This window comes from Furipterus horrens, unplaced genomic scaffold, assembly GCF_987537825.1.
Source record: "Furipterus horrens unplaced genomic scaffold, mFurHor1.1.pri manual_scaffold_13, whole genome shotgun sequence".
NCBI lineage: Eukaryota > Metazoa > Chordata > Mammalia > Chiroptera > Furipteridae > Furipterus > Furipterus horrens.
This window is the reverse complement of record NW_028327183.1, coordinates 30,045,541-30,059,760: the sequence shown is the minus strand read 5'-3', so window position 1 is coordinate 30,059,760 and position 14,220 is coordinate 30,045,541. Positions and strand designations below refer to the sequence as shown.

Genomic DNA, 14,220 nt, shown 5'->3' with positions numbered 1-14,220 from the left:
ACTACACCAGCGTTAAAAAGGACATAGAGGCTATCATTAAGAGCTAGGAAGAAATGAAGAGTACAATTTCTGAATTGAAGAGCACAGTAGAGGGAATCCAAAGCAGGCTAAATGAAGCAGAGGATCGGATCGATGAGCTAGAGGAGAACATCGAAAACAATTCCCAGACAATGCGACAAAATGAAAAAAGATGGAAAAAGAATGAAGAGGGTTTAAGAGAGCTGCAGGACAGCATGAGGCGTAATAATATCTGTATCATAGGGATAGCAGAAGGAGAAGATGAGCAAGGGCTAGAAAATGTGGTTGATAAAGTAATGACAGAAAACTTCCCGAACGTGAGGAGAGAAAAAGGTCTCAGAAGTACAGAAAGCACAGTGTCCCAATGAAGAGGAACCCAAGGAGGCCCACTCCAAGGCACATCATAATTAAAATGGCAACGTTCAAAGACAAAGAGAGAATCCTAAAGGCAGCAAGAGAAAAACAGCAAATGACATACAAGGGAGCCCTGATGAGTCAGTCCACTGATTTCTCAACAGAAACACTGCAAGCCAGAAGGCAATGGCAAAAAGTATTTCAAGCAATGAAAAGCAGAGGCCTCCAACCAAGACGACTGTACCCAGCAAGGCTCTCTCTCAAAATGGAAGGTGAAGTAAGGAGTTTCCCAGAGCAAGGAAGACTCAAAGAATACATCTCCACTAAACCAGCATTGCAAGACATGCTAAAGGGGATGCTTTAAGAAGGAGAAGAAACAGAGAGAGAGGAATGCAGGAACAAAGTGAAAAAGTTACAGTGAGAAATACCTATCAATAATAACCTTAAATGTAAATGAGTTCAATGCTGCAATCAAAAGACATGGGGTAGTGGAATGGATACGAAAACATGGCCCACGTAAATGCTGTCTACAAGAGGCACACCTCAAAACAAAAGACCTCCACACACTGAAAGTGAAGGAATGGGAAGAAGGATTTTAAGCAAATGGACATGAAAAAAAAAAAAAAGCTGGGGTAGCAATACTCACATCACACAAAATAGATTTCACAACAAAGGCCATTAGAAAGAGACAAAGACGGACATTTCATAATACTTAAGGGAACAATCCATCAAGAAGACATAACCCTTGTAAACATATATGCACCTAAAATAGGAACACCCAAATATATCAGGAAAATCTTAAAGACCACAAGAAGGACATCGACAGCAACGCACTCACAGTAGCGGACTTTAACATCCCATTGTCAACAATGGACAGATTTTCGAAGCAAAGGAACACCAAGGATATTGAGGCATTGAACTACACTCTAGGTCAAATGGACTTAATTTGTATATGTAGAACTTTTCACCCCAAAGAAGCAAAATATACATTCTTTTCAAGTGCACATGGAACATTTTCGAAGCTAGACCATGTAGTAGGACAGAAAACAGGCCTCAACAAGTTCAAGAAAATGGAGATTATATCAATAGCACCTTCTCAGACCACAATGGCCTGAAACTGGAAATGAACCTCAAGGAAAAAGCTCAAAAACATTCAAACTCATGGACAATCAATAACAGGCTGTTCAGTCATGAATAGGTTAACAATGACATCAAGGAAGAAAACAAAAAGTTTCTGGAAACAAATGATAATGAACAGACAACAGCCCCAAAACTATAGGACACAGTGAAAGCAGCCCTGACTGGAAAGTTCCTAGCAATACAGGCCTACCTAAGAAGGATAAGAGAATCTCGAATAAAAACATCTAATCCTAGAGCTACAACAACTAGAAGAAGAACAACAAACAAAGCCCAGAGCTAGTAGAAGGCAGGAAATCGTCAAGCTCACGGCAGCGTGAAAGGACATAGAGACTAAACAAACAGTTCCAAAGATCAATAAAACCAGGAGCTGGTTCTCTGAAAAGATAAACAATATCGACAAATGTTTAACCAGGCTCCTCAAGAAAAAGAGAGCGCGAACCCAAGTAAACAAAACCAGAAACGACAGAGTAGAAATCACAGCCGATGCCACAGAAAGACAATGGATTGTATGAAATTACTACAAACAACTGTATGACAAGAAATTTGACAACCTACATGAAATGGACAAACTTCCAGACCCATATGATCTTCCAAAACTGAATGAAGAAGAAGCAGAAAGCCTGAGTAGACCGATAACAACCAGTAAAATTGAAGCGGTACTCAAAAAACTCCTGGCACACAAAAGCCCTGGACCGGGAGGCTTCACACGTGAATTTTACAAAATTTAGGGAAGAACTAACTCCTATCCTTCTCAAACTATTAGCAAAAATCCGGGAAGAAGGAAGACTCCCAAACTCTCTCAATGAAGCCAGTATTACCCTAGTTCCAACACCAGTTCGAGACACAAGAAAGAAAGAAAGAAAAAACTACAGGTCAGATTTCACTGATGGACATAGATGCTAAAGTCTTCAGCAAAATGTTGGCAAACGGGGTCCAGCAACACGTTAGAAAGATCACACACCACGATGAAGTGGGATTCATCCCAGGGATGCAAGGATGATTTAATATTCACAAATCAATAAACGTAACACAGCACATAAACAAAATGAAAGACAAAAATCACAGGATCATGTCAGTAGATGCTGAAAAAGCATTGGATAAAGTTCAACAGACATTTATGATGAAAACACTCAGCAAAATGGTAATAGAGGGAGCATAGCTCAACATGATCAAAAACCGTATACGAGAAACCTGAAGCCAAAGTCATACTCAATGGGCAAAACCTGGAAGCGTCCCACCTGAAGTCAGAAGCAAGAGAAGCATGTCCACTCTCTCCACTCCTATTCAACATAGCCTTGCAACTTCTAGCCACAGCAGTCAGACAAGAAAAAGAAATAAAAGGCATCCAAATTAGAAAAAAGGAAGTAAAACTGTCATTATTTGCAGATGACATGAACGTGTACTTAGAAAACCCTGTAGACTCCACGAAAAAAAACTACTTGGCCTAATAAGTGAATTTGGCAAAAGAGCAGGGTACAAAGTCAGTATTCAGATATCAAAGGCATTTCTGTACACCAACAATAAAATATCATAGATAGAAACTAGAAGAAACATCTCATTTACTATAGCAACAAGAAAAATAAAGTACCTAGGAATAAACTTAACCAAGGAGATCAAAGACCTGTACTCGGAAAACTACATAACACTGAAGAAAGAAATGAAGGAAGATACAAATAAATGGAAGCATATACCATGTTCATCGATGGAAAGAATCAACATCATAAAAATGTCTATACTACCCAAAGCAATGTATAAATTCAATGCAATCTCCATTAAAATACCACTGATATATTTCACAGACCTAGAACAAACACTTCAAAAATTTATATGGAACGAAAAAAGACCTGAACAGCAATCCTGAGGAAGAAAAACACAGTAGGAGAAATTACAATGCCTGATATCAACGTATACTACTAGGACACGGTAATCGAAACAGTCTGGTACTGGCATAAGAACAGATATGTATATCAAGTGAAGAGAATAGAGGGACCAGAAAGAAACCCGGGTCTGTATGGTCAACGAATATTTGACAACGTGGGAAGGAACATAAAATGGAGTGAAAAGAGCCTCTTCAACATATGGTGTTGGGAGATCTGGACAGGGACATGCAAAAGAATGAAACTAGACCACCAGCTTACACCGTACACCAGAATAAACTCAAGATGGGTAAAAGATTAAATGTAAGCCGTGACACCATAAAAGGCCTAGGGTAAAACAAGCAGGAATACTTCAGATATCCCACGTAGCAATATTTTCGGCGCTATACCTGCTAAGGCACGGTAAATAAATGAAAGAATACACAAATGGGACTACATCATACTATTGCGTTTCTGCTCTGCAAAAGAAAACATCAGCAAGATGGACATGGAATGAACCACATGGGAAAACATATTTGCCATTGACACCTCAGACAAGGGTCTGAGCTTATAGGACTCAACAGCAAGAAGACAGACAACCCAATTAAAAAAATGGGCAAAGGACCTGAACAAACACAGCGAGGGTCCATAGGCATATGAAAGAATGCTCAACATCACTAGTCATCAGAGAGAAGCAAATTAAAACCACAATGAGGTACCGCTTCACACCGGTCAGAATGGCCATCATCAACAAATCAAGAAACGAGTGCTGGCGAGGATGTAGAGAAATGGGAACCCTCGTGCACTGTTGGTGGGAATGAAGGCTAGGGCAGCCACTATGGAAAACAGTACGGAATGTCCTTAGAAAACTAAGAATGGGGCTGCCTTTTGACCCAGTGATTCCACTGCTGGGATTATACCCAAAGAATCCTGAAACACCAATTCAAAAGAACCTATGCACCCTTGTGTTCATAGCGGCGCTACCTACAATAGCCAAGTGCCGGGAATAGCCTAAGTGCCCATCTGTAGATGTGTGGATCAAAATCTGTGGTACATTTACACAATGGAATACTACGCAGCAGAAAGCAGGAACTCCTACCATTTGCGATAACCTGTTTGGAACTCGAGAGAATTCAGCTTAACAAAATAAGCCAGGCAATGAAAGACAAATACCATATGATATCACCTAATACAGGAAATTAATGACAACACAAAGAAATGAACAAAATTGAACCAGAGACATGTAAACAAGGAACAGACTCACTGTAACCAGGGTGCAGGAGAGGAGGAGAGAAGGGGATGAAGTAGGGGAAGGGTCTAGTCAAGGAAGTAGTATAAATGACCCATGGACATGGGCAACGGTTAGGGATTGACTGTAGCAGAAGGGGTGGGCCGGGAGGAAACAATGGAAGAGAAAATGGGAGAACTGCAATAGAAAACCAATAAATAACTTTTAAAAAGATAGATGACGGATTGGGGTAAATATCTGTTTTTTCTACTAGTACAAAATAGCTTCATGAAGCCACAGGAAGAGGTGGGTTGCTCCTGCTTCTGTCCAAAACGGAATCATGGGGTCCAGATAGACCCATCCAGCTGAAACACGTTTTTCAGAAGGGTAAATAGGTAAAATGACAGTTTTTAGTTATTTGGAAAAACAGGCGATTCCTGAGAGTGTCCAGCTCACCGCCCAGGGAGAGTCCAGGCCATGATACAGGGGAGGAGAGGCGGCTAGAAGTTGAACTCAACCAAGAGGCCAGTGATTGAAAAGACCCTGCCTACGTATTGCAGCCCTAAGGGAAACACAAGTCACCGAATCTCAGGTGAGCTTCCCTGGTGGGTGAAACACGTCTGTGTGCTGTGAGGGAGGCACTCCCTGAGGACTCGGGAACTTGGTATGGGGACCGTCCCGGCGTTCACTGACGATGCCATCTCCCAGGACGCTTTGCTTTAGTCTGTGACCCAGTGTTCCCAATATTAGCCCCTCCTTCTGGGCCCATTTCACTTAACAGACCTACTTCTTCCTCTGTTCTCTTCTGTTTTCCTCCAGAATTTCTCTAATACCTTCGTTTCTCTCTCGTGATTGCTGCTTTGTCACAGGCTCAGTTGTCGTTCAACCACATGAAGCTGCAATTGGAGGTTGTGAAATGGACTCTCATTAGGGCTGGGGTAGTGACCACTGTGTGTGTCCTCTCGTGTCCTGTCACAGCCCATTTCCAGGAAAGCGGGTCCTGTGGAGACCCTTGTGCTTTCTTTTGAATTTCAGGTTATTGTCTAGGTGCCTGTGGTGCTTTCTTCCTTTTCTCTGCTCTTTCCATTCTTGTACCTCAATCTCGTGCCCTTCTCTCCTGCTCTCGGGCTCTAGCCGGAGATCTGCCTCAATCTCTTGTTTTTCCTGCTGACGTGCAAAACAGTTCAGGGTTACTTCAGAGAGTTAAAAGTTTGGTTGAGTAACCGCAACCCCACGACGCTTCCTTCTCACTTGACAGTGAACAGCTAATCAAACCGGGAAAGCGACACACATCACGAGGGTGAGAACTTCATCTTTATTTTATTTCCTCAAGAGAGGCATTGCCCTGTGCTCTTCCCTGATGTTTGTAAAATAGCATACAGACAGGTCACACAGGCTGGTTAAAAAATTACAATGAATTCCCACGACTCAGTAACAGAGACCATAAAATGAAAATGCATGTTGATGCGAATATGGGAGAACTACCCACCTACCTGTAAGATAATTGATATGATGTAACAGATAAATTCACAAAACCCCCCCCTGCAAGCGTAAACAAAATTAAATGTACCTATGTATAACAGTTAAAGTAGTCCTAATACTCTCAGTGGAAACAGCATGTTTTCAAAACTATGACTATTCAAAACTAACAGAAGTATATAAATATTAAGCAGGAAAAGAACTCTACTAATCCTATGGGAACATTTTGCAAATAAATCAATAAAATTTATGGTATACATACAACTATCACACTCTTAGGGCTCTAAGTTCATAGTTTTAAAGTATTTCCTCCTATGCCTGTTACAGAAACAGGGGAGTCCAAAAATCCCCAGAGTTTGCTGCTGGGGGATGAGGAGAAGGAAGCAGCTTTTAGAATGCTACCAAATGCCTGAGGCTGGTGGCTAGTGTCTTTTTTTTTTTTTTTTTTTTTATGCAAAATGGCTTTAATGCATCCAAAGCCTCAGGTAGATGGGAGGGGACTTGGAGCAGGGGATGGTATGGAGAAAGCACACAGAGCCTGTGTGAGGTTCTGTGAATGGTCAGAACTGGTTACCGCACCCACTGCATCAGAGGACATAGTCAGGGATTTAAAAATAAGCGGAGACATTTTAGCCAGGCTGACTGTGCGGATTTGACTGAGGCTGAGGCTGACTGTGCGGATTACAAAAGGACTAGCTATGCAGTTTACAAGGAGGCTGAGAATCCACGAGGTTCTGGATTAAAAGCTGGTGGACCCCATAACACAGACGAGGTCTCCCCAATCAGATTGAATGATCGGAAGCTACTGGTAAAGCTGAACTGTGTTTGGAAAGTAGGGAAACGGTTTCTCTGACTTTTCTAAAACTGGCCTGGTTTGGTAGGGGGAGGCAAGAATATGTGTTTATGGGTGTTTTAAAGAACATAAGACTTAACAACCGAAATCCGCAAATAACTAAATCTATATAACTGTTAAATAAACTATTCTTTTTCTTTTCACCAAACTCTGGTATCAAGAGTTATGATTTTGGCGGCGGGCAGTCGGGCCCCAAACTAAAGAGCCCGTGGGTTTGTTTTCAATTGGAGCAGCCCAGGGGTTCTGTAACATGCCGACCCCTAAACTTCACCTCCACATGGCTCTAGACCGTTGTAAGCAAGTGCGAGAAAACGGGACATCCAGCTTCTGCCCTGAGAGATATGAATGCAACTGTCTGAAATTTTGGGTGTTGACTGGGAGAGGGATAAAGCCTGAAAACACCCTGGTTTCTTGTTGTCCTTAAACGGCTTGTAGAAGTGTTCTGAAGAGCAGAACATGATAACTGTCCAGCTCATTGGAGAATATTCTGGGCTCTGTTAGATTGTCCGCACAGGAGGCTCCTCTTTCCCTTCCTCCTGCCCGTCATTAGCGCCTGGATTCACTTGCTGCTGAGCACTGGAATCTCCCCTGGGCTCAGCGACCTAGAAGTGAGAGAGAGAGAGAGAGAGAGATTTCCAACAGGCCAATCTCCAAATAGGAAGATTATCTAAATTCTCAGTCCCTTGTAGCCAGAGTTTAGACTAAGTTACAAATCCTATTTTATCTCTAATTCTCCATCCTCAATGCCATTCTCGAACCATGCATTTTCATGATGATTGTTGAAGTGTGATGACTCGGAGCCTAAAAATTTCTTCATATACCCAGGAACCTGCATCCTCGCAAGGACCCGAGGTGATTCCGTTTGGGGACCAGCGCGCATCAGAAGAGTTGTGCTTGCGTTACTCACAGCTTGGTCCATTTGTACACGTGGAAATCTGAACTTGGAATCACACTACAAACGTTCCTGACACATGAGCATCACAAAGCGTGGGCGCAGAGCCCTGCTTCGAACGCTAAGCCTGGATTCTGAGTTTAACCGTAACAGGTAGTGTGCTCTTGGCTGGCGCTACAGTCACAGTGCCTGTGTTCCTCCCAATTCAAAAGGACTAGGGTGATGGTGGCTCAGTTGGTTGGAGCGTCTTCCCATACATGAAAAGGTTGTGGGTTTGTTCCTCCGTCAGGGCACATCCCTAGGCTTTGGGTTTGATCCTTTCTTAGCTCGATGTCTGTTTCTCTTTCTTCCTTCCTCTGTGTCTAAAATCCAGAAACATACCCTCGGGAGAGGATTCCTTAAAAAAGAAGTGGGGGCCTTTGGGAGGTGATTAGGTCATTGGGTGAAGCTTTACAGATGAGATTATTGTCCTTAGAAAAGTGCCCAGAGCCACGCCTCGCCCCTTATACCATGGAAGTGCCCGGCGGGGAGTCTGCCGTCTGCCGCACAGACCAGGGTCCTCACCAGAACCCAGCTGTGCCGGCACTTGAGAAGGAAATGTCTGTGCTTTATCAGCTACCCAGCCTGTGGTCTTTTGTTGTGGCAGCCACCGGGCTCTGAGAGAGCTAGTTCCCAAGGCGGAAACCAAATCTTTGCCTGTTGCTCTGCCCAAAGCTGTGAGTCTAAGGTGTGTGTGATAGTGAGCCTTGGGGGAGCAAGTATTTCTCAACCCTCGCTCATTCTGACCAACCCCCGTGACCAGCTGCTCGAGGGTAAAACGTGGCCTTGTGCAAGTGGGGAGATTGGCGAGCCAGGAGAAATGAAGAACGCAGCGGTGCTGTGGCCATAAGCCATTTGTTGGAGAGTCAATTTGGATGAAGATAGAGCGAGTCATGGTTTACTTTTTATTGTTGGATATAGGGACCGTAGCATGTAATAGCCTAGTGTTACACATGTACTTTCTGTAGGTACGTCCCTAGGTTGGTGTTCCTGAGGGATGTCAGGCTCAGGTGAATGAACAGCAAGAAGTAAAAACGCACTTGATGGACAAATTTGGAAACTTACTCTTCATAAAACTCACTATTTCAACAAAGCTGCTGCTTGGACACAATTGCTTCGTTTAAAATGATGTCAGCGAAATCCTGAGGCCTGGCACCCCCCATGCCACCGAGTTCCCTGGGCGTGGTGTCCGGGTATCACTTACTAGATCATTCCGCTTCTTTCTCATGACGTTTAGCTACCGCACCCCCCCACCCCCAAAAACACACACACACTTTCAATCTCGAAGTTCTTTCTAAAAGACTTTCTTTGGTTCAAGTGTAAAAGCCTTTTTTTTTTTTTTTCTATTTAAAAAGTAAAATTTTCAGCTTTATTGAGATATAATTGAGAAAAATGTAGGATTTGTAAGTACGCTGCATGGTCCCACCATCTTGTTACCGGTAATGAACGTATCCATCATCTCATGTTGAAGTTCTATTCTCAGTAAATTTCAGTGATCAATAAACTGTTATTAAGTATAGTCTCATTGATTTTTAGAAATATTTATTTATTTTTTAGAGAGAAGGGAAGGGAGGGAGAAGGAGAGGGAGAGAAACATCAATGTGTGGTTGCCTTCCACACGCTCCCGACTGGGGACCTGACCCCCAACCCAGGCCTATGCCCTGACTGCGAATCGAACCAGTGACCCTTTGGTTTGCAGTCGGACACTCAATCCACTGAGCCACAGTAGCCAGGGCTCACATTGTTTTTCATTAGATAACGACTCTGTCATGAACAAGCACTTGATGAGCAGGGCCATGCTTGTCCCATTGTGATAGATCAGGGGTGTCTTGATGTGTGTTGGCCCTGAGGTTCTCCGTGGGCCTGGAGCATGCAGACGTGGGTGGTCACTGTGAAGAGCTGCGGGTGAGGAACCTCTGCCTTGGTGCCTCAGGTAACCCTCCTGTGGACGTGCGCCCTTGTCCTTACTACAGGTGGGACGGCTTGTTCGTTATCGGTTGGATGTACCTGCCTCCCCGTGACCCTCATGTGGATGACCCAATGCGATTCAAGCCCTGGTTTAGAATTCACCTGACGGAGAAGAAATTGACCCACGGCAGAGTGCATGTATGGCCACAGCAGGCCGCACAACGGCCACATCCAGGTGAGTGTGTGCTCGGCCTCCCTTAGGTACGGCAGCCGTGTGCGGGCAAGGGGCCAGGCCTCCTCTCTCTTCCCGGTCTTGGTGCCAGCGAGTTTGCCATGGTGTCTGTAGCTACAAGCCCGTGTCCGTACAGAGCAGGAGAAATGGGAGGAAACGGGGATCTACCCCCACTACTTCTGTGTGTTGTTTAGGCTGTGGTGCTGTATGTCACTCCCCAAAGAGTCACTAGTTGGACCTCTCCGCTGGTTCTGCATCCAGTTAAAAGTATTTGTTCTTTCCAACCACACCATTCCTCACTGTTGTTTTTTCAATACCCCTGAGACTACTAAATGATAGCCCCTTTTTCCTGCTCTAAGAATCGCCTTGGAAAAGTGCTTGTTATCCATGTTGCGCTGTTTCTTCAGATTGTATTCATAGGTTTTATATTATGCCATATAATATATTTCAAAAGCCATATTGAAGGAAAGAGTTTTATTTCTAAAATAATTGTTACAACAAAATAATTTTAATGCAGTAAACTTTTTGCTAAATTGTGTCAAAGGACACGGCTTACAAAAGAAGAGGCTATTTACTACATGTCGTGAAATTTTCAGCCCATGAATAATGCTCTTATAGACATTTTCCATCAACTGCATTTCTGAGCAAAATAACATGGCATTTCTCCTACAAACTTTAACAGTGACGCATGGCGCTCCAAGGGTTAAGCCTCATTGGAATCAGAGAAGGTGTGAGGGTGCTGTGCACCTGTGGGTGGGGTGAGCATGGCTCGGGAACATGGGGTGCCCCTGCTCCCTACGGATGTGGCATCCTAGGTCAGCCACACGGCCTGGGCCCCGCGGAGGGGCGGGGAGGTGCGGGCTCTGCACCGCTGCAGCCCCGTGCGGCTCTGCCACGCTCTCCCGTCACCCTCCCCGCAGCAACGGCCTGACCTGCCGCCGCATCTACCTCCCGCCCAGCCACCCGGAGGACCTCATCAGGCCGGGCCTCTTCAAAGGCACCTACGGCAGCCACGGCCTGGAGAGTGTCGTGCTCAGCTTCCATGGGAAGCATGCCAGGGCCACGAAGATCACGGTAAGTCCTCGGGCCACCGGGCGGGTTCAGCCCTGCGCGGATTTGTCAGGCGGGCCTTGGAGTTGCACGACTTGGGCGGCAGGCACCCTGGCTCCTTGGTAGGGCCCAGACCACAGCACCGCTTCCCCAGGATGTGTTTGGGAATCCAGGTCCTCAGGCCTGACCCAGACGCACCCAAGCTGGGTCTCAGGAGATTGTAAGCAGTTCGTCTTTCCCACACAGAGAAAACACTGATGCCCTTGCTCCACCCTGCGGATTCTCACGTAATGGGTAGCGGGCTGGGTACGGCTTCCGCAGGCTCCCCGGGTGACCCCAAGGGCTGTGACATTGGAGATCCCTGCAGTGGCACATGGACCCCACTGCCAGTCCCGGCCTCCGTAGCTTGTGAGAGCCGTTGGAAGGTTGTTGAGCAGAGTAGGCCCTGTGTTGTCCCGTCCAGTGCCATTCAGGCTCTGCTCACCTGTCCTTTGCATAGTTTGTTGCAGAGGTGCACTAAAGCCTCCTGAAGTCCTCACGCAGCATTGCTCTTGAGCCTGTGTCCTCAGGGTCCCTCTGCGTTTGGGAAAGCCCTTTGTGACTGTGAGCCTGGAAGCAGGCCTTCATCCCTGGCACGGTGGGGCTCGCCTGCAGGGATTTCCGTGTGCTCCTGGGACTCGTGTAGAACTGCAGGGCCTGGGGGATCTCCTGGGGTTCAGGTTTCGGAGCTCCTGCGTGCCAGTCAGACCAGGGTGGGCTGGCCTCTCAGGCCTGGTACCCTCCTCCTGACCCTGGGCCGGGGTGAAGTTCTCTAAGTCCCGGTCTCTTCAACTGTCATACAAGCTAGTTCCCACCTGAGGTCTTTTCTTTTTAGATTTTTATTTGTTTTTAGAGAGGGAGGAATGGAGGGAGAAATAGAGGGGCGGGTCGCCCGATTTGGTTTGCAGTCTGGCACTCAATCCACTGAGCCACACCAGCCAGGCCTCATCAGAGGTCTTTGAGTACAGATCGGCCATTGTGCCTGCAGACCCCTCAGCACGTCACTAGCAATTGCTGACATTTTCTGGCCTCAAAGATCCCTTAGTTACAGAGCGAAGCAGTCCACAGGTTCCATTAGTCCCATCCGGGCTCGCCAAAACTGTTGCAGAGCGAAAGGGGGTTCTTTCACGTGGCGCCTTGGTGTAAAACCCAACAACTAATGTTGAGGAAAACAGGTTTTTCTTTACAATATTCCAACCTGGGGAGGGCAGTGAACACTTCAGCTCAGAGCCCTGTTCTCCCATGGGAGCCAGCACTTCCCATGCTCCCCAAGAAGCTAGAAGCTAAAAACATGCACAGAAGTTCCCCATCCCTTATCTGTCAGCTAGCTGTCTCCTTCCAGATCCGCGTGCGATGCCATCACCCCCCGTATAACAGTCCAGGAAAACATGTGTCATGTGGCACTGGATCACACATGGTTCTCCCTTTGCCCTTTTAAAGTCGCATGGAGATGCTCTCAAAACCGCATGGAGAAGCTCTTCCCAAAACCACATGGAGACCCTCTTCTAAAATGGCATGGAGAACCGTGCTAAAATGTCTGCTGCTTATTTTTGAAGCCCTGACTGCGTTCTTTGAGGCAGCGGATGTGGTAACCAGTTCTGAGCATTCACATCACCTTGCGCAGGCTCTGTGTGCTCTCTGTACCATTCCATGGTCCAAAAACCCCTCCCATCTTCTCGGGGCCTTGGAAGCATCAAAGGCGTTTGTGTAGCAGAGACAGTAGGCACTAGCCACAGGCGTGGGAAGGCATCTGAAAAGCTGTTTCCTTTCCTCATCCCCGAACCGGCAGGCTCTGGGGATTTTTAGACACCCCCATTCTGTAACACCTACGTAGAAGGGGATGCCTGTTCCAGGTGCTAATTTTTTAAGGGTTTCTAAAATATTTTTACTTCTCAAGGGATTGCTTGCAAGTCAGGAGGAACACCAGAGTGAGCTCACCTGGCCAGAGGCAGGATGTAGGCTGCAGCCTCTTTGTGCTGGTCTCTGAGTCCTGCTGACCGCCACCCACGCACGCCACAGGGTGACCCCAAGATCCCTGTGGGGCAGCAGTCGGTAGACATCGACTTCACGCACCGCGCCCAGCTGCCCGATGCCGAGAACCTCTGCAGCTTTCACGAGCTCTCCCGCATCGTCCTGGAGGTTCACGAGCAGGTGCGCCGGGAGCAGCAGCAGCAGCAGCAAGAAGACAGCACTGAGGACGGCGAGGGTGCTGGGCTCCCCACTGAGAAGGTCAGGGAGCCTGGGGACAAAGGGGCTGCAGCTTTGAAGGAGCAGCCTGTCCAGTTTGTTCTGCCCGTGGGCGTGAGCCCCATGAACGAGGTCTCCCCCTGAAGCTGCATGATGTGGTAAGGACACGAGGGTGGGCGAAGACTTGACTGCAAGGTGGGCCTGGGCTCTTGACAGGCTGGCGTGGGGCCGTCGGGCCCCTGAATGGGAGCCTCTGAGGGCTTGGTCCGCGCCCCAGCTCAGACCCACACAGATGGCACTGTTTCCTGGGCTGACCAGTCAGCTGTCACACCCCCAGCGGGAGCCTCCGACGGGGGTTATTAGGACTGCCAGGCATGAAGCCTCCTCCCAGAATGCCTCGTGTCACATAGTTACTAAGGTAGAAGGGATCCAAGCGAGGATGTGAGGCAGCATTGAAGCAGACAGCGAGGAGGAAGACTCTCCCTCAGCCCACACCTCTCCACATAGAAAGCCTGCTTGGAGTTCACCTGTATGTCCTTGCAGGTAAGGGCTGTCGTGGGTTCTCTGTCGATGTGATGGAGGTGGTTCCAAAGTCAGATCGTTACTTCTTCATTCCACATGAGCATGGGGGTGGGAGGCTGGGGACCTCATCCACGTCACATCCTACCCACATTGCCACGTTGCCCTGCCTGAGGTGATTTTTGGCCGTGGGAGCCAGCCTGTGCTGGGACAGGTTGATGTGCTGGGGAGTGCCACCCCAGGGAGCAGCCCTCAGCCAGTGGTGGTGGGAGGTGTGCCTGAACCCCCAGGCTCTTTCCCCCTCTGAGCTGTGTTCTCTACTGTCTCCTGGGAGTCCCAATGGGACTGCGCCGCGACAGCCCACAGTGATCACCTTCCTGGAAATGTCCCCCTCCAAAGTCCCCTCCGGAAATGTCCTTTATCCTG

The 14,220-nt window shown here is 47.1% G+C and overlaps 1 pseudogene; it reads left to right on the top strand.

Moving 5' to 3' along the window:
- LOC149994339 (F-box only protein 31-like) overlaps positions 1 to 13,419 on the top strand; it is a 43,382-nt pseudogene extending 29,963 nt beyond the window's left edge.
- Positions 13,420 to 14,220: the final 801 nt, after the last annotated feature.